Here is a 20,654-nt window from a genome sequence, read left to right as displayed (position 1 = left end):
TTTTCCCCCTTGTAATAAAATGTAAAAAAAATCTAAAAAGATCCTAGAAGGTCATGTAATTTCTGGGAAATGACTACACAAACTACATTGAAATAAAGTCGGCAAAAACCTTAGCTCAAACCTTAAATGCAATAAACAAATGCCCATTCGTTACCCATAGTATTCCACTGCTCAACTTCACTTACTCTACCAATGCAAATATTTACAACCCAGCTCTGGGGACCCTCACGGTGTATCTCCACTGTTTTCAAAAGCTGTTGAGAAATATTTGGAATTCTATATAGTACTGTTCAAGGGGTATCCAACAACACAGGAGGAAAATAAAGGCCCAGATCACATAATCAGGAAGGAATGCTGTACCTAGAAGTATAGCATTCCCCCTTCATAGGCCAGCTCCAGGGAGAGAAGCTGATCTGGGGGACTGGCCAGTCTTATTTCGGAGTTGCCCTTGGAAGACAAGGCCCTGAGGAGAGAGGTCACTACTCTGGAAACCAGGTGGATGCCTGCTGAGTGGTCAGGGAGAGACAAGCCAGGAAGTGAACCAGTGGGTCTGAGAATGAAGCTCTTCTAGGGCTATTGTTTGGAGGGGACAAAAAAACCACAATTCAGAGTATATTAAGCATATCAAGACTGTATTGGCTTGTGTAACTAGAAAGTCCATAGTTTCTAGGAGTTCAAATGACTTCAGCAGGATTTTTTCCCCTCCTTTTCTTTCTCTTTCTCTGTGTCTGTTTCCTTATACATTTTTCAGATCAGCTTCTCTTTGTCTGTTGGCCTCTTTTACTTTGGTTGGCTTTCCTCCAGGGGGTAGGCTTTGTTGCGGGCTGTCTCAGGTCTCTGTCCTCCATCTTAGAGACCCCCCAAATAAGAACTCCAGGGGGCTCCTTTCCTGTTGTATTACATGTACAAATGGTGGTTGGGTTTCTGACACATGGTGGCTGTGAATTAGACTTAACAAGGGAACGTCCCTTGCTCAGGATGCTGTGCCTATGGTGCTGAGTACCTATTGTGGTTGGTGCGATCAGGGCGATCTTTCTCTCTGATTAAAAATACATTAAAAAAAACCACTGACGTTAAGAGTCTCTCATATCATTAGTGAAAAATTACCCTGAAAGTAATAGAGGATTGCAAAAACTCCCATTAGAAGTAGTTGTCTTTTTAAAAAGCCCTGCTTGCTAACCATGGCTCTCTCTAATACAGAATTTCAGGCAGTAAAACAGAGTTAACTGAATAAACTTGAGATATGGTTGGGAAAACAAGCTATTCTTTTTTTTCTATTTTTTATTTCTTATTATTATGTTATGTTAATCACCATACATTACATCATTAGTTTTTGATGTAGTGTTCCATGATTCATTGTTTGCATATAACACCCAGTGCTCCATGCAGAACGTGCCCTCTTTAATACCATCACCAGGGTAACCCATCGCCCCCACACCCCTCCCCTCTAGAACCCTCAGTTTGTTTCTAAGAGTCCATAGTCTCTCATGGTTCGTCTCCCCCTCCGATTTCCCCCACTTCATTCTTCCCTTCCTGCTATCTTTTTTTTTTTTTTTTTAACATCTAATGTATTATTTGTTTCAGAGGTACAGGTCTGTGATTCAACAGTCTTGCACAATTCATAGCGCTCACCATAGCACATACCCTCCCCAATGTCTATCACTCAGCCACCCCATCCCTCCCACCCCCCACCACTCCAGCAACCCTCAGTTTGTTTCCTGAGATTAAGAATTCCTCATATCAGTGAGGTCATATGATACATGTCTTTCTCTGATTGACTTATCCTCCAGTTCCATCCACGTCTTTGCAAATGGCAAGATCTCATTCCTTTTGATGGCTGCATAATATTCCATTGTATGTATATACCACATCTTCTTTATCCATTCATCTGTTGATGGACCTCTTGGCTCTTTCCATAGTTTGGCTATTGTGGACGTTGCTGCTATAAACATTGGGCTGCACGTACCCCTTCAGATCCCTACATTTGTATCTTTGGGGTAAATACCCAGTAGTGCAATTGCTGGATCATATGGTAGCTCTATTTTCAACTTTTTGAGGAACCTCCATACTGTTTTCCAGAGTGGCTGCACCAGCTTGCATTCCCATCAACAGTGTAGGAGGGTTCTCCTTTCTCCGCATCCCCGCCAACACCTGTCGTTTCCTGACTTGTTAATTTTAGCCATTCTGACTGGTGTGAGGTGGTATCTCATTGAGGTTTTGATTTGGATTTCCCTGATGCCAAGTGATGAAAACAAGCTAACCTCGTCTCAGTTTTTCCCTTTTATTTTGAACCCCTGATTCTATAAAATCTTCATTCCCCCCTCTTCCTGCACCTAGTGGTGCCCATGCTAACAGCAGCTTCCTGGGTTGGGGCTGGGGTAGAGCAGTAATGTGTGTCTGGTTCATTTGTAAGTTGAGTGTTCATAAGGTGGGGACTGTCTGTCCTGCATTAGTTGTTCGGATCTCAGCTTTTAAGTAGGTTAGTTGTCTCTTCTTTAATGAGGAAGTACTTGTTCTCTTAACATTCTGGCAACATTCCGTTTGCTCATTTTCTGCTGTCCAAGTCATACCGATGAATATGCCTATCTTTTGATCCTCAGGTGGTGTACGCAGCAGAAGGAAAACTTGCAGATGGAAAGGAAGAACAGGTGGAAGTGACGAGCAAAAGAGAGCCAGACGAAAGCAGCCAAGGTCTGTTAAGACTGTTCATAGTCCTAAAGTGTTTCAATAATGCAGAGTACACTCATGACAATGAGCATTACCCACCCCTCAATCAGGTTCTGTAGGAAAGAACAATGAATGATGGTCCTCTATTCTCAGAGTTCTTCCCAGCAGACTGTTAGAGGGGACTTGACATCCTCATTAGCTAGTATTCCTTGGGGTTAAGACATGGAGGATTTTTTTTTTTGAAAAGGCAAAAATCCAAGTGTAGAGGCCACATCTTACTCATTTTTGTACATTTCTGCGCTAGCTCCAGTGCCCAATAAATATTGAGTAAATGACATGGCCAACATTATCAGCTAAGAATAGTTCATATTCAGTATTTTTAGCCGATTAATTCTAGTCATTCATTTAATCATTCAGCACACATTCTTTAATGATGAAGATTATAAAAATAACTTATTGTGCATGTACCATAAGTTAGGCAATGAGCTAAGTGTTTTATGTCCATTATCTCAATCCTCACAACTCTATGAGATAGTTGCTGTTAGTATTACCATTTTATAGGTAAAGAAGCCTGAACTTGAAGAGGTTAGGTTAGTTTCTCCATGCAAATGGCTGATAAATGGCAGAGGCAGTACTTGTCTCTAAGACATTCTGATGCTTAAAGTCTGTGCTTTAAACCCCAGTGCTATTATTAGGAGATAATCCTTCATGGGTGTCTTGCATTTTTTTCATATATTAAAGAAACTGGGATGTTTGTTCTGTAAAAATTTCCAGAGTCTGGATTATTCTGATTGCGTCCTTAAAGTATCATTTAATGTTTTCACCTTTCCTCTGTATTTTCTGTCAACTGGTAGTCAGATATAGAAGCTTGATCAAATTTCAGCTCAACTTTTTTGGGCAAACCTACTAAATAAGTGGTATTGTGTTCTTTCATATGCCAGAAGACCTGTAATGTGATGTCTCTCTTTTCTATAATATTAGCAGCCATTCATATTGAATATCTGGTTCAACTAGTTTTTTGAGGTTGCAGAATAGTGATTTTCTATTATATCAATTATATATGTATATAGTGTATGTGTGCGCATAAGAACCTCTTTACTTATTAGCTAGAATACTTCTGTAAAGAGAAACTTTCCCTTATCCATTATTTGGTTACTTAGCAGTGTACTTTGTTCAGGGATGGCAGGAAGAACGTTTGACTCTTTCCTTTTACTTGTATATTTTCAAAATAATGAGCTAATTCCCATGCATCTTCCTGGTTATCAATTAATTGTTTTTATTATGATTATGAACTCAAAGATTTAAATATATTCAATGGTTTTTAATGTATTGCAGTTTTTCTGGTTGATGATAAAATCATCTCACATTTTATACATCTGAGCCTCTGCAAGTTGGCCCCTGAGTCATTTGGCACAACCCCAAATTAAAGAAGTTGGTAACTTCTTTACTATCTTGTATGACACGATGTCCCAGCTCATCTTTTAAAATTTCCTGCCCAAACTTGGAACTGTCATTTCTCCAAAGAATCTTGGTTCTCCTAAGTGGAAAATGGTATCTGGAGATTCCCAGTTTTTATATTGGCAACTAATTAAAAAAAAAACAAAAACAAAAACAAAAAGCATGTCTCTGGCCTGGATTCAGCCTGTGGCTAGTCTGTTGACACCTGGCCAGACTTAAGTGATAGTAGTAAGAATTAAGAGAAAAAGATGGATCATAAATATATATATATATATTTTTAAAGATTTATTTATTTGACAGAGATAGCGAGAGAAGGAACACAAGCAGGGGGAGTGGGAGAGGGAGAAGCAGGCTTCCCGCAGCACAGGGAGCCCGATGTGGGGCTCGATCCCAGGACCCTGGGATCATGACCTGAGCCGAAGGCAGATGCTTAACGACTGAGCCACCCAGGCGCCCCCATAAATATATTTTTTCCAAGGTTTTTTTAATTGTAAAAATACACATGACAAAATTTACCATCCTAACCATTTTAATTGTACAGTTCAGTGGCATTAAATACATTCATAATGTTGTACAACCATCACCACCATCCATCTCTATGACTCTTTCATCTTGCAAAACTGAAACTCTATACCCATTAAACAATAACCTCCCTTTTCCCCAGCAGCCACCATTCTTCATTCTGTCTCTATGATTTTGACTAATCTAGGTACCTCATAGAAGTGGAATCAATCAGTATTTGTCTTTTTGTGATTATTTTATTTTACTTAGCATAATGTCCTCAAGGTTTATCCATGTTGTAGATATATCAGAAAATTCTTCATTTTTATGGCTGAATAATATTCCATTGTATGAATTATATCACATTTTGCTTATCTATTTGTCCTTCAGTGGGCACTTGGATTGCTTCCACATTTTAGCTATTGTGAATTACACTGTTATGAACACGAGTGTACCAGTACATTTTTGAGATACTGCTTTCAATTCTTTTTGGTATGTATTTACAAGTGGAATTGCTGGGTCATACGGTCGTTCTATTATTAATTTTTTGAGGCACCTCCATTCTGGTTTCCATAGCATCTGTACCGTTTTTTATTCTCATCAAGAATGCAGAATGGTTTCAATTTCTCCACATTCTCACCAACATTTGTTATTTTCTGTTTTTTGGGTTTTTTTTGTTTTTCTTGATAGTAGCCAAAACATAGTAATTGGTATGTGGTGGTATCTCGTCGGAGTTTTTTTTTTTTTTTAATTTTAACCCAGTATACTTAATATACAGTGTTATATTAGTTTCATGTGTACAATATAGTGATTCAACAATTCTACACATTACTCAGTGCTCATCCCAACACCTGCACTCTTCAATCCCCATCACTTATTTAACCCATCCCCCCACCCACCTCCTCTCTGGTAACTGTCAGTTTGTTCTCTACAGTTAAGAGTCTGGGGTTTTTTGTTTGTTTGTTTGTTTAAAGAGAATTTTTTTTTAAAGTTTTTTTTATTTTATTTAGAGAAAGAGAGAGATAGCAAACAGGGGGAAGGACAGAAGGAGAGGGAGAGAGAGAATCTCAAGCAGACTCCGTGCTCAGCATGGAGCCCAACTTGGGGCTTGATTTCGCAAACCCGAGATCATGAACTGAGCCAAAATCAAGAGTCAGATGCTTAACCGGCTGAGCCATCCAGGCACCCCAGAGTCTATTTTTTGGTTTGTTGTTTTTCTTTGTTCATTTGTTTCTTAAATTCCACATATGAGTGAGATCATATGGTATTTGTCTTTCTCTGACTGACTTGCAAATGACAAGATTTCATTCTTTTTATGGCTGTGTAATATTCCGACACACACACACACACACACACACACACACACACCACTTCTTCTTTTAAGTAAAGTCTACCCCCAACATGTGGCTTGAACTCACGACTGTGAAATCAAGAGTTGCATGCCCTACCAACTGAGCCAGCCAGGTGCCCCATATCACATCTTCTTTATGCATTCATCCATCAGTGGACACTAGGCTCCTTCCATAATTTGGCTATTGTAAATAATGTTGCAATAAACATAGAGATGCATATATCTTTTTGAATTAGTGTTTTCGTATTCTTTAAATAAGTACCCTCTAGTGGAATTACTTGATCATATGGTAGTTCAATTTTTAATTTTTTGAGGAACCTCCATACTGTTTTCCGCAGTGGTTGCACCAGTTTGCATTCCCACCAATAGTGTAAGAGGGTTCCTTTCTTTCCACATTCTTGCCAACGCTTGTTATGTTTTGTGTTGTTGATTTTAACCATTCTGACAGGTGGGAGGTAATATCTCATTGTGGTTTGTTTTGCATCTCCCTAATGATGAGTGATGTTGAGCATCTTTTCCTGTGTCTCTTGGCCAGCTGTATGTCTTTCTTGGAGAAATGTTTGTCCAAGTCTTCTCATTTTTAATAGGATTATTATTTTTTGGGAGGACGTGTTGAGTTAGAGAAGTCCTTTATATGTTTTGATACTAACCCTTTATCAGATATGTCCTTTGCAGATATCTTCTCCCATTGCATAGGTTGCCTTTTGGTTTTGTTGATTGTTTCCTTTGCTGTGCAGAAGCTTTCTATTTTGTTGTAGTCCCAATAGTTTATTTTTGCTTTTGTTTCCCTTGCCTCGGGGGCTCTATCTAGAAAAAATTGCTAGCTGATGTCAGAGAAATTACGGCCTGTGCTCTCTTCTAGGATTTTTATGGTTTCAGGTCTCATATTTAGGCCTTTAACCCATTTTGAATTTATTTTTGTGTATGGTGTAAGAAAGTGGTCCAGTTTCATTCTTTTGCATGTTGCTGTCCAGTTTTCCCAACACCATTTGTTGAAGAGGCTTTTTTTCCCATTGGACTTCTTTCCTGCTTTGTCAGAGATTAATTGACCATATAATTGTGGGTTTATTTCTGGATTGTCTATTCAGTTCTGTTGATCTCTGTGTCTATTTTTGTGCCAGTACCATACTGTTTTGAACCCTACAGCTTTGTAATATAACTTGAAGTCTGTAATTGTGATGTCCCCAGCTTTGCTTTTCTTTTTCAAGATTGCTTTGGTTATTTGGGGTCTTTTGTGGTTCCATACAAATGTTAGGATTGTTTGTTCTAGTTCTGTGAAAAATGCTGTTGGTATTTTGATCGGGACTGCTTTGAATGTGTAGAGTGCGAGGGGCAGGGAGGGAGAGAACAAGGATGCCAGGCCTGCTGCCTCCCACAACACCGGAACTCGCAGGGGCCAGAGCCAGGAGAGCCAGGGAATGGCAGGACCTCAGGGGGGTGTCACTGAGTCTTCTGTGGTGGTCACTAATTCTGTGGCAGCACACTCTAGGAATGGCCTGAGGTGTGCACAGGCTCCTCCATCCGCGTTTCTTCCCCGTCCTGGCTGACAGGTTACGGGCATCCGGGCAGTGGCCTGGCCACTCCTCTGGGTCGTGGCTGGGCTCACCGACACACCAGCCACAGTTTTCACTGCCACCCCCACCAATCCTGGCACAAGGGCCACTTGCTCTGAAATTATTTTGAGGCAAGAAATTTTAAAAGATGGTTCCCACAGAGACCTTTTAATAGAAGTGAAATTTGGAGAAAATACTGAGGACTTCCAGGCCTGCTGACTCTTGATTAAACAGTACATCCTGACAGGACTTTTTGTGAATCCATATGAGCTAGCTTCATTTCGAGAGAGAAACGTAACAGAGGCAGTGATGGTTTCAGAAAATTTTAATATAGAAGCTCCCAGTTATTTGTCCAAGGAATCTGAAGTTCTAATTTATGCCAGACAAGATTCACAGAGCCTTGTTTCCAAGCTTTTTTGCCTGTGCACTATCACTATTAATTGGCCGCATAGTCAAGATGGGGAAACCTTTATTGTGGTCAAGAACCCTGATTTCTTGATGTATTATGACCAAGAGTTTCCAATTTTGAAATGCTGCGCTCACGCGGAAGTAGCAGATCCTTGGGCTTTGAAGAATAAGGATATCTGCCAATGGAATAATATGAAATATAAATCCATATATAAGAATGTGACTCTACAGATTCCAGTGAGGTTGACTATACATTACTTCTGTAGTATGTTCTATGACTCTGCTCATTACCCTCCTGTATCCTACTTTGATCCCTGTGGCTATTTGCAAGTATGGCCATTTTCCCCTATAAGTTTTATGGAGTTAAAAGCTTTCTATGAACCTAAATAAGACTTATTTACTTCATTTCAGTTAGGAAAATGAGTACTTTATGTATTAGAGACAAATTACTCTCATTTTGTAAATAAAAACATTTTAATTTCAGTTAAAAATTGAGAAAATCATTATAAATAAGAATAAAATAATTTAGATGAAAAAATATGTAGATTGCTTTGGGTAATATAGACATTTTAACAATATATATATTTTTTCCAATCCATGGGCATGGAATGTCTTTCCATTTCTTTGTGTAGTAATTCAATTTCTTTCATCAGTGTTTTATAGTTTTCAGAGTACAGGTCTTTTACCTTTTTAGTGAGGTTTATTCATATGTATCTTACTTTTTTGTTGCAATTGTAAATGGGATTTTTTTCTTAATTTCTCTTTCTGCTGCTTCATTATTGGTGTATAGAAATGCAACAGATTTCTATATGTTGATTTTGTGTCCTGTGACTTTACAGAATTTGTTTATCAGTTCTAGGAGTGTTTTGGTGGTGTCTTTCAGGTTTTCTATATATAGTTTCGTGCATCTGCAAAGAGTGAAGATTTTACTTCTTTCTTACTGATTTGAATGCCTTTTATTTCTTTTTGTTGTCTTATTGCTGTGGCTAAGACTTCCAGTTGAATCAAATGTTGAATAAAAGTGGTGAGAATAGTGGGATGCCTGGGTGGCTCAGTAGGTTAAGCATCTGACTTCGGCTCAAGTCATGATCCCAGGGTCCTGGGATTGAGTCCCGCATCGGGCTCCCTGCTCATCGGGGAGCCTACTTCTCCCTCTCCCTCTGCTTGTGTGTGTATGTGCTCGCATTCTCTCTCTCTCTCTCAAATAAATAAATAAAATCTTAAAAAAAAAAAAGTGGTGAGAATGGATATCCTTGTCTTGTTCCTGACCTTAGGGGGAAGGTTTTTCCCCATTGAGGATGATGGTAGCTATGAATTTTTCACTAATGGCCTTTATTATATTGAGGTATGTTCCCTCTAAACCTACTTAGTGAAGGGTTTTTATCATGAATGGATGTTATACTTTGTCAAATGTTTTTTTATGTCTATTGAAATAATCAAATGATTCTTATCCTTTCTTTGATTGATGTGATCTATCACATTGATTGATTACAAATATTGAACCACCCTTGCAACCCAGGAATAAATTCCATTTGATTGTGGTGAATGATTTTTTTAATGTATTGTTAGATTCGGTTTGCTAGTATTTTGCTGAGGACTTTTGCATCTATGTTCATCAGAGATATTGGTCTGTAGTTCTCTCTTTTTGTAGTGTCTTTATCTGGTTTTGGTATCTGGGTAATGCTGGCCTCATAGAATGAATTTGGAAGTTTCCATTCCTTTTCTGTTTTTGGAATAGTTTGAGAGGAATAGGTATTAACTCTTCTTTAAATGTTTGCTAGAATTTGCCTGTGAAGGCATCTGGCCCTGGACTTTTGTTTGTTAGGAATGTTTTGATTACTGATTCAATTTATTTGCTGGTAATTAGTCCATTAAAATTTTCTATTTCTTCCTGTTTCTGTTTGGTAGGTTATATGTTTCTAGAAATTTATCCATTTCTTCTAGGTTGTCCAACTTGTTGGCATATGGTTTATCATAATACTTTCTTACAATTGTTTGTATTTCTGTGGTATTTGTTATTATTTCTTCTCTCTCATTTGTGGTTTTATTTATTTGAGTCTTTCCCCTTTTTTCTTGATAAGTCTGGCTAGAGGCTTATCAATTTTATTGATTTTTTTTCCCCCCAAAGAACCAGCTCCTGGTTTCATTGCTCATCTGTTCTATAGTTTTTTTGTTTCTATATCATTAATTTCTGCTCTAATCTTTATTTTTCCTTCCTTCTGCTGGTTTTAGGTTTTGTTTGCTGTTCTTTTCTAGCTCTTTTAGTTGTAAGGTTAGGTTGTTTGAGATTTTTCTTGCTTCTTGAGGTAGGCCTGTATTGCTATAAACTTCCCTCTTAGAGCCGCCTTTGCTGCATCCCAGAGGTTTTGAACTGTTGTGTTTTCATTTTCATTTGTTTCCATGTAATTTTTGATTTCTTTTTTGATTTCCTGGTTGACCCATTCATTGTTTAGTTGTATGTTACTTAACCGCCATGTATTTGTGGTCTTTCCAGATTTTTTCTAGTGGTTGACTTCTAGTTTCATAGCATTGTGGTCAGAAAAGATGCATGGTATGACTTCAATCTTTTTGAATTTATTGAGGCCTGTTTTGTGGCCTAATATGTGATCTGTTCTGGAGAGTGTTCCATGTGCACTTGAAAAGAATGTGTATTCTGCTGTTTTAGAATGGGAAGTTCTGAATATCTGTTAATCTGTTCCAGTGTGTCAGTCAAAGCCATTGTTTTCTTGTTGATTTTCTGTTTAGATGATTTTTCCATTGATGTAAGTGGGGTGTTAAAGTCCCCTACTATCTTTGTAACATTATTAATTAGTTCCCTTATGTTTGTTATTAACTGTTTTATGTATTTGGGTGATCCCATGTTAGGTGCATAAATATTTACAATTGTGATATTTTCTTGTTGGATTGTCCCTTTTATCATATAGTGTCCTTCCTTGTCTCTTGTTTTAGTCTTTGTTTTAAAGTCTATTTTGTCTGATATAAGTATTGCTACTCTGGTTTCTTTTGACATCCACTCACTTTCAGCCTGCAGGTGTGTTTAGGTCTAAAATGAATCTCTTTTAGGCAGCTTATAGATGGGTCTTGTTTTGTTTTTTTTTTATCCGTTCTATCACCTGTGTCTTTTGATTGGAGTGTTCTGTTCATTTACAATCAAAGTCATTATTGATATATTTATTGTGATTTTATTGCCTGTTTTGTGGTTGTTTCTGAAGATTTTCTCTGATCCTTTTTTGTCTTCTCTTTTTCATGGTTTGCTGGTTTACTTTAGTGCCATAATTGGATTTCTTTCTCTTTATTCTTTGCATATTTATTAGTGGCTTTTTAAATTTACAGTTACCATTAAAAAACATCTTCTGCATTTAGCAGTCTATATTAAGTTGATGGTCATTTAATTTTGAACCTGTTCTTTGCTTATTTCATCCCATTTTAGGTATATGTTGTTATATTTCATAACCTTTTATTTTGTAAATTCCTTGACTGATTTTTTACAGAAATATTAATTTTCACTGCTTTTGTGTTTAGTACTTTCATATTGTCATTTTTGGCCTGTCCTTTCCACTCAGAGTTCCTTTTAATATTTCTTGCAGGGTTGGTTTAGTGGTCATGAACTCCTTTAGTTTTTGTTTGTCTGGGAAACTATTTATCTCTCCTTCTATTCTGAATGACTGCCTTGCTGGATAGTGTATTCTTGACTACAGATTTTTCCCATTCAGCACTTTGAATATATTATGCCCATCCTTTTTAGTTCAGAAAATTTCTTTTTATTTATTTGTTTTTATTTTTATTTATTTTTTGCTCAGAAAGTTTCTTTTTTTAAAAGATCTTATTTATTTATTTCAGTGGAGGGGACGGAGAGAGAGCATGAGCCGGGGCGGGGGGCAGGGAGGCATAGGGAGAAGAAGAAGACTCCTGCTGAGCAGGGAGCCTGACGCATGGCTTGATCCCAGGACCCTGAGATCATGACCTTGTTCAAAAGTTTCTGCTGAAAATTCCAATGATAGCCTTATGTGGTTTTCTTTGTATGTAACTGTCTTCTTTTGTTTTGTTGCTTTTAATATTTTTTTCTTTATCACTATATTTTGCCATTTTAATTACAGTATGTTTTGGTGTGGATCTGCCCTTGTTGAGAGCTCTCTGTGCCTCCTGCATCTGGATATCTATTTCCTTCCTCAGATTAGGGAAGTTTTCAACTATTATTTCTTCAAATAAATTCTCTGCACCTTTTCTCTCTCTTCTTCTGGGACTCCTACAATATGAATATTACTATGTTTAATGAAATCACTGAGTGCCCTATGTCTATTCTCATTTTGCATAATTCTTTTTTCTCTCTTTTGATCAGCTTGCTTACTTCCCATGACTCTGCTAGGTCATTAATTCATTCCTCTGCTTCTTCCAGCCTGCTCTTCTTTCCATCAAGTGTGTTTCTCCTTTTGTTTATCAAGCTCTTTATCTCTGCTATGTTATTCTTTATCTCTGTGTTAATGGTATCACTGATGTCCTCCACTCTTTTCTCAAGTCCATTGAGTATCCTATGATCCTTGCTTTAAATTCTCCATCAGGCATGTTACTTGTATCTGTTTTGCTTAGATCTCCAGCCATGGCCTTGTCCGCCTCTTTCATTTAGGACATATTACCCTGTCTTCTCATTTTTTCCTAAGTTTCTATGACTGTTTCCCTGTGTTAGGAAAGTCAGCTATGTCTCCTGTTCTTGAGGGTAATGGTTTTATAAAGAAAAGGTCCTATAGTGCCCTGTTCTCCAGGGCCTGGTGCTTCTAGGAGTGGCTCCAATGTGTGCTACATACACTCTGCTGTTGTGCCCTGGCTACTTTATCCTTCAGGCCAGTTGTCTGCAGGGGCTTTGTTTGCTTGTTGTGGGCAATGTTTGGTGGCACATTTTAACTAGATGTGCTCTGGTCTGCTTGAGAAATGAGACCCATTACTGCTGCCACCAGAACTGAGGCCTCACAAAACTCTCTGGTCAGGAGATGGTTGTTGACAGGGGTTTGGGCAGGTCTTCTGGGGGAGGGGCCAGAATCACTGGAACTGGGGCAAGTGTGACTAGGAAGGGTGGTTCCACTGGAGCATGGGGCAGGAGGAGGGGGGAGCGGGGTTTGGTGTAAGCAAGTTAGGTAGCAAGTTCCTACAGGTGGCTCTGTGTTTATGCTGAGGAGAGGAGGAGGGAAATGGTGCTGGCCACTTCCTTTGTTCCCTGAGAGGTCTCTTTGTGAACTCTGCCTCTCTGGGACACACTCCAAGATGAGCAACTAACCTCCCCACTGTGTGCCACAGGCACTCTTCAGATCACTGTGTCTGTGCTGTGTGTATGAAGGCTGTTTGCCCTGTTTTCTCCAAGAGCAGCCCCAATGTCCTCCAAGCTCTCCCAGAGCCAAGCACACTGACCTGTAACACTCCAGGCTTTAAGCCCTACTGGTTGCAAGAAATTAAGGTCCTCTTGTTTTCCAAGCTGATTGCCATGTGGAATCATTTTCCCCCTGTGTTCCTCTGTGTTTTAATTTGTGTCTTGCCCTTTTCTGCAACCATAGTTCCCTCCCCACTGCAGCAGCCAAGATCTGTTTCTCTCCCAAACTGCATCTCTGCAACTTCCTACCTTCTTTGATGTGGCCTCTTCTCTACCTTTAGTGTGGAGTTTGTTTTGCCAGTCTTCTGGTCGATTGCTGGGGTATTTAGGATAATTTGATAGTTATCTAGCTGTATTCATAGGACGAGGTGAGCCTAGGTTCCTCCTACTCTGCTGCCATCTTCCAACCTCTGTCACTTTTGAAGGACAGTTTTGCTGGATATAGGATATCAGCCCACTGCTTTCTGGCCTCCCAAGTTTATGATGAGAAATCTGCTTCTAATCTTATGGAAGATTCCTTGTATGTGAGGAGTTGCTTCTATTGCTGCTTTCAAGATTCTCTCCTTGTCTTTTTAAAGTTTAACTATAATACATCTCAGTGTGAGTCTCTGATTTCACCTTACTTGGAGTTCATTAAGCATCTTGGATATTTATAGTCATGTCTTTCATCAAATTTGAGAAGTTTTCAGCTGCTGTATTTTTCAAATATTCTCTCTGCCTCTTTCTCTCTTCTCTTCTGGCACTCCCACAATGCATATGGTGTCCAAAAGGTCTCTTAAGCTCTGTTTGCTTTTCTTTAAACTTTTTTTTTCTGTTCCTCAGACTCCATTATTTTCATTACTCTATCTTCATGTTCACTGATGTTTTTCTTCTGCCTGCTGAAATCTGCCTTTGAATCCTTCTAATGATTTTTCATTTCAGTTATCTTACTTTCAGCTTCAGAATTTCTTTTTCATTTCTTTTTAAGTTTTCTCTTTGTTGCTATTTCCATTTTGTTCATCATTTTCTTGACTTTCTCCGTGTCTTCCTTTAGTGTTTGAGCATCTTTATGATGGTGGTTTTAAAACACTTTCTCTGGTAGATCAGCCATCAGGTCTTTTTCAGGGAAAGCTCCTGTTGATTTTTATTTTTCCTTTGAATGGGCCATACTTCCTGTTGTTTTGTTTATTTTTTTAATTATGCTTTGTGATTCTTTTGTTGTCGTTGAAAGCTGGACGTTTGAATCTAAGAATGTGTTACCTTGGGATTCTCTCTCTTCCTCGGGGCTTGCTGTTTTTGTTGTGCTGACTGTGATAGGCAGTCTCTGTGCCAAGGATCAGCCTGAGGTGTAAGCTTAAGGTCTTCTCAGGTCTTTCCTGAGTCTGTGACTTTTGCTGGGTGTGCACATTTTCTAATTTTCCCCATCTATGCAGTTGCTTTTGAATGTCTTCATCTTTAATGTCTGCCTCCTAAAAGAAGGGAAGGAATGCAGCAGGTGGAATTGTTCCAGCCTTTCAATTCCCTGGCAGTTATGTCAGCTGGAAGGGGAGGTACAACAATGGTGCTTGTTTGCCTCTTTGCTCCTCTGTGATCAGAAGCAGCAATCAGTGATCAGAGCATAGATCCCGGATATGTGGAGAACAGGATTGTTTGTTTGTTTTTAAGATTTTATTTATTTACTTGAGAGAGAGAGAGAGCATATGAGTGGGGGGAGGGGCAGAGGGAAAAGGAGAGAATCCCAAGCAGACTCTGTGCTGACTGCAGAGCCCGATGCAGGACTTCATCTCAAGACCCTGAGATCATGACCTGAGCCGAAACCAAGAGTCAATGCTTAACTGACTGAGCCATCCAGACACCCAAGAACAGGGTTTTTTAGGCCCACCTTGAGTCCTGCAAGCTGTGTGCAAGCTGCTCTAAGAGCATGTCCACAGCTGTCTGCCATGGGGGTGGGAGGGATGGGTACTCTGCTAACAGCTGAAATTGACCAAAATTAACCACAAGGTACAGAATTTCATGCCTTCCATAGACTCCAGAGTTCCAAAATTGTTAGACAAGTTCTGCTAGTGCAATTGTTGTCAGGTGGGAAGACAGATTCCTACTCTGCTATCTTCCTAGAATCTTCTGATTAAGATATTTTGCACATAGAAATGTGAGAAGGAAAGAACATCTGATGTTTCAATTGAGAAGATTGTAACTTTTTTAAAGCTATCATAACTTGAAACCTTATGATGTCTACTTAATACATTGCATTATTTAATGTAATCCTCACAATAGTGCTGAAAGAGAGGTATTATTACTTTTTCTAGATGAAGAAATTGGGCACAGAGGAGGGGTGTGTGTGTGTGTGTGAGTGTGATTTCTGGTCTTTCTCTTCTTGCCCATACTACTTAGGATATTGGTTTGACCACTTTACAGGGTCAAAATAACAGGGGCTCAGTCAGAATTAAAGTTTATTTCTCTCAGTGATGTGATGGTAGGCAGATGGTCCTGGGTTTATAGGAAGGTTTAGTCCTTGACGACATCCAGGGACCTGGGTTCCTTCTGTTTGGTTGTTCCCCATTCCCTGTGTTTTATCCTCATCCACATATTTGAAACTGGCTTACCAGCACCCATGGAAGGGGAAAAAGGGAGTGGAGGCCTGATGACTCACTTTTTTTTTTTAAGATTTTATTTATTCATTTAACACAGAAAGAGAGAGGGAGCACAAGCAGGGGGAGCAGCAGAGGGAGAGGGAGAAGCAGACTCCCCGCAGAGCAGGGAGCCCGAGGCAGGGCTCAATCCCAGGACCCTGGGATCATGACCGGAGCCGAAGGCAGATACTTCACCAACTGAGCCACCCAGGCGCCCCTGATGACTTACTTTTAAGAAGTTGCATGCACTGGGCGCCTGGGTGGCTCAGTTGGTTAAGCGACTGCCTTCGGCTCAGGTCATGATCCTGGAGTCCCGGGATCGAGTCCCGCATCGGGCTCCCTGCTCGGCAGGGAGTCTGCTTCTCCCTCTGACCCTCCCCCTCTCATGTGCTTTCTCTCTCATTCTCTCTCTGTCAAATAAATAAATAAAAATCTTTAACAACAAAAAAAAAAAAGTTGCATGCATTACTCCTGCTTACATCCTATTGGCCACTACTTTGGTCAGTCCTATGGTCAAGACTAGGTGGAAGGGATGCTGTGCTATATCATTTCTAGCTGGCAGGGGAATTATATTACAAAAATATAGAAAGAGTGAATGGGTTTTGGAGAGATATTTAGCAATATCTTCTATTCTTCCAGTTCATACCTCTCCCCTCTCAAAAACATGCCCTTGCATTCTCTGAACTTAAGGGAGAAAAGTCAGTCTTTGTTGTACAAAAAGAGAGAGTCACATCAGACTTTGCAGGGAGGCAATGTTAACAGTAGTGGGGTGGATCTGATGGTGCACATCCTTGGAACAGTATGTAAGTCCTAGGAACACACCTGGAGGCAGAGGAGGCAGGTAAGCTGGAGAGGTGCTGACAGCAAGATTTGGCTGCTTCACAGAGAACTGCCAAGAACAAGTCCTTTGTCTAAGCCCTGGTTTATCTAACTCAAAGCCTAAAACCATTGTGCCAAAAACATTTTGTTTTCTCTCTAAGATTATAAACGCTTCTAAGTGCAAATGTCCTTATTATGCAGGGATGAGTACATTTTTTACAAATGACATTGTGCTTCAGAAGGCAAGTTCTACTCTGATGTTTGCCAAGGTAAATAGTTCATTTATTAGAAATAAAGATCTAATATATCTCATCCTTAGCTGAATTTAAGTGATGTAAGTTGAAATTCCTTTGTTCTTGACAAGACACTGATATGTATTTTCATCTCCTTTTTTGTGCTATTGATATTTTGAGTGTGCGTGATCTTCAAACTTGTTTGTTCTTGCCAGTGGAGTTTGAAGCAATTAAGCACATTACTGTATTAATCTTTCACCAATTGGGAGAACAAGAAATCTAGAGAACATTTTTATTTCTTGGGAGCTTTATTTCTAAAGCCCTTATTTTCCGTCTGGAAGAATGGTTTCTGATGTCCTCTAAGTCAAAAAGAACTAAAGTACGAAGTTTTGTCCAGGATTTAAGTGCTGCTGAAGCTGTTATAGGCTTGTAAACAGATATTGGGAAAGAGTACTGACTGCTCTGGGTTTGATTCTATCTTGGCTGCTTTTGTTAACTGTGTGAATTTGGGTTAGCCACTTGACCTCTTGAGGCTCATGGTCCTTGTCCAAAAAGTAGGAAAAATCATCTGTCCCCCTTTGGGTTGTTATTGAAGAACTGTGTGGCCTTCGTTAAAGTTAAATCTTCTCATGTCTCAATGTCCTCATCCATAAAATGGGGTAATAATAGTACCAACCATGGAAGGTTTTTGAGAAGAACTTGGAACAGTGCCTGGGGCCCAGTAAGCTCTATAGGCATGTTAGCTGTTGTTGTTCTGTGACTACGGAATAGCCTCCTGTGTGCCCTGGGTTTGGTTGGGACATTGACAAGGCAGCAAGGGGTCCAGTCTCCAGCCTGGTTGTTCAGTGCAGGCTGGAATTCTTACGGGCGCCTATATTTGTAGAGGGCAGTGTGGAAGTTGCTCAGAGGCCAGAGCTACTGACCTTTCAAGGTAGCTGCTGACGATGCATCTGAGAGAGCACAGTGCCACAGAATTTTGCTGAAAAGGGAAAAAAATCTTATAATGAAAATATATTCTTTGGGGCAAAATGCCACAAATGTGTAAGTAGGAGTCATCCCAGAAATAGATTCTAGTGAAATCCATCCAGTGATGTTTTATTTCTTTTTAAACATTCTTTAATTATTTTGTTTATTATTATTGTTTTGAGTTTTATTCCTTATAGCCCTTTGTAATGTCAGCCCCGTCCTCCTCTTCATGTGCGTGATTTATTTTCCTTCATCTGTAAAGAACCCTTTCTGGGACGAGGGGCTCAAACACAATGCAGAGATGCAGCTCTGCATGTTAACAGGAAATAACAGATAACAGGTTTCACAGGGGATTCTTACCACCTCTATGTCGGGGAGATCTCATTCAATAGGCTGCCCAGCTATGCACAATTCTTCTACATTCTCCCCTCCCCCACTCAATTTTCCCTACTTTTCAAATTCAACATCTTCAAAGACATTTAGTTCAGGAAATAGGGGCAGCATCTGATTTTGGAAGACCTGCATTTTTAGCTCACAAAGCTGTGTTGTCATTTTTCTTTTGGCTTTCTTTAAGTTCTTTCCTTGATCCTGGAAGAAGGTGGAGATTTACAGTCACATTTTATTGGTACCTTTCTCCATCACACGGATGATAAATTATTGAGAAGCCATTTGGTCTATAAAAATGAAATACAAGGCCCATCCCCTTCCAGCATGTGGCCTGGACTGGCTCCAGCTGCTGTGAGTGGCTAGGGCCCTGTGGTCGGAAGAACAAAGCAAATCCCGTACACATTTTAGGCTTGGTCCTTTGTAGGGGGGATAGAGAGGGACAATGACCTGATGGACTATTGGCTCTCTGGATGCTACTGAAGGTCACAGAGTCAGCTCTTTTATAATTCCCGAAGGGTTCTTTGTTCTTCTGAGTTTGGAGTTCAGAGATTTTGTACCTATATTTTAGTTAGTTCTTATTTTAGGCTCCAATCAGTGACAGTCACAGCTTCCAATAATTGCCAAGGCTTTAAAAGTTTCTCAGACTTTACTACGGTCAGTCTTAACCTTATCTGGGTCACATACTCCTCTGAGAAGCATGTGATGAGCTTCCCCCATCTCCTCTCACCAACTGCACAAATACACAGAAGACTTCAGAGTGTTCACACATCCCCTGACCACCCAACTCCTCAACTCTACAGGTCCACGAACCTCACTTATTCGATTCTGTTTTCCCTATGGTTTTTAAGAGCATTTGTTTGATGATAATATAGAAATAAATAATAACAGAGATAATAGAGAAATAAATTTTCTCTCTCTTTCAAAAATAGGAGATTTATTATTTCAGTGTGACCTTGTCTTTTATGTGATGGTCAAGTCAGCTGAGGCGTGTGTGTGTGTGTTTTTTAAATAAGATTTAATTTTAATTTTGTTTTAGAACACCTGTCTTTCTGGAATCTTAGTATTTTAAAACTCAGATTTAGAATCAGACACACATAAATCTATATGAATTTTTGTAAACTAAAATCCAGGGAATTCCAGGATTAGTCTAGTTTTTCTCCAACTTAAGTTTGAATATACTTTAACAAATCTGCTTGTTGTGTAATATAATGCCAATTATTCTGTCCTCCTAATTATCTTCTAGCAGTATATTAAAAGTTTTATAAGAACCATAACTATTCAGATATTTTTGATGAAAATTTTTGTTGCTCACTTGTTTGAACTGGAGATGTGAAGGATTCCTTACCTACCCATTATCTTCTACATGCATCTGGTGACACTGATAGGATCATCGGTATGGTTTCTAGAAGGTGCTTTGTCATTGGCGGGCACTCGTGGCTGTCTACATCTTGCTTCTCATTACCAGGCAGGAAATATTTAGCCTCGTAAGTGTTCCACTTAGGTGCTCAACTCTTCAATTCAGTGTTTTATGTCTGAATATCAAATACCTGGCTGCCTTCGAACACTGGACCCAATCACAAAGATTGGCATCTGCTTTTTCCTGTTGCTCTGGCTGATCTGCTACAGGCCATTTCTCCCCTCTGTGTCCTTGCTGTGAAGAGTGTTACCGACTTATTGACCGAGCCAATGAGGCCTAATCCCTGAGCGCATGATCATTATAAATCTAATGATCAGCACTCTCTTGCCGCCATCAGGGTCTCCAAATCAGTCCCTGGAGCAACTGTGCTGTGTGTGATATCAAGTTGATAAAATTCCTGTTTTCTGCGAGCTAAAGATGTCTGCCTTTCTATGCTTGAACTGATCTAGTGAGTAAGTCCGTGGCCTAAGATCCTGGGCTTTGGGCCTAAGTAGATGTGAGTTTAAATCTCAGCTGTAACATCCAATAATTCTGTATGGGGCTCATAATACCTCTTTTGCTGGGTTATTCTAAGATTAGAGATAGTATCTGTAAAGCGCATCTTAGGTGCTTACTACATGGTAGGTTCTCCCTCTGATCTCCTAGTTATAATCCGTACCTCTGAAATACTGAAGGGAATCAAAAGATTTTCCTGTTTGATTTACACAACTGGGAACTGGCAGCATATTTGATGCTGGGCCGGGAGAGCCCATCATGGAAAGTGTGAGCGAAGACAAAGGCCTCTGTCAATTGTGAATGCAGTTCTTATTTTGGAACAGTGACTCTTTGGAAACAAACACACAGCACAGACTTTTAAGGGCTGGATCATCCAAGGTGAACGTTTCTGCTACTCAGAAAAATGCAGGTGAGGTCAGGAGATCATTCGC

At 39.6% G+C, this 20,654-nt stretch overlaps 1 pseudogene; it reads left to right on the top strand.

The window, feature by feature from the left end:
• The first annotated feature begins 1,181 nt into the window (after positions 1-1,181).
• Positions 1,182-8,290, top strand: LOC118542520 (GPI alpha-1,4-mannosyltransferase I, stabilizing subunit pseudogene; annotated as a pseudogene).
• Positions 8,291-20,654: the final 12,364 nt, after the last annotated feature.

Source organism: Halichoerus grypus, chromosome 7, assembly GCF_964656455.1.
Source record: "Halichoerus grypus chromosome 7, mHalGry1.hap1.1, whole genome shotgun sequence".
Classification (NCBI taxonomy): Eukaryota; Metazoa; Chordata; class Mammalia; order Carnivora; family Phocidae; genus Halichoerus; species Halichoerus grypus.
Note: the sequence above shows the minus strand (reverse complement) of the source record. Positions and strands in the feature narration are given on the sequence as shown.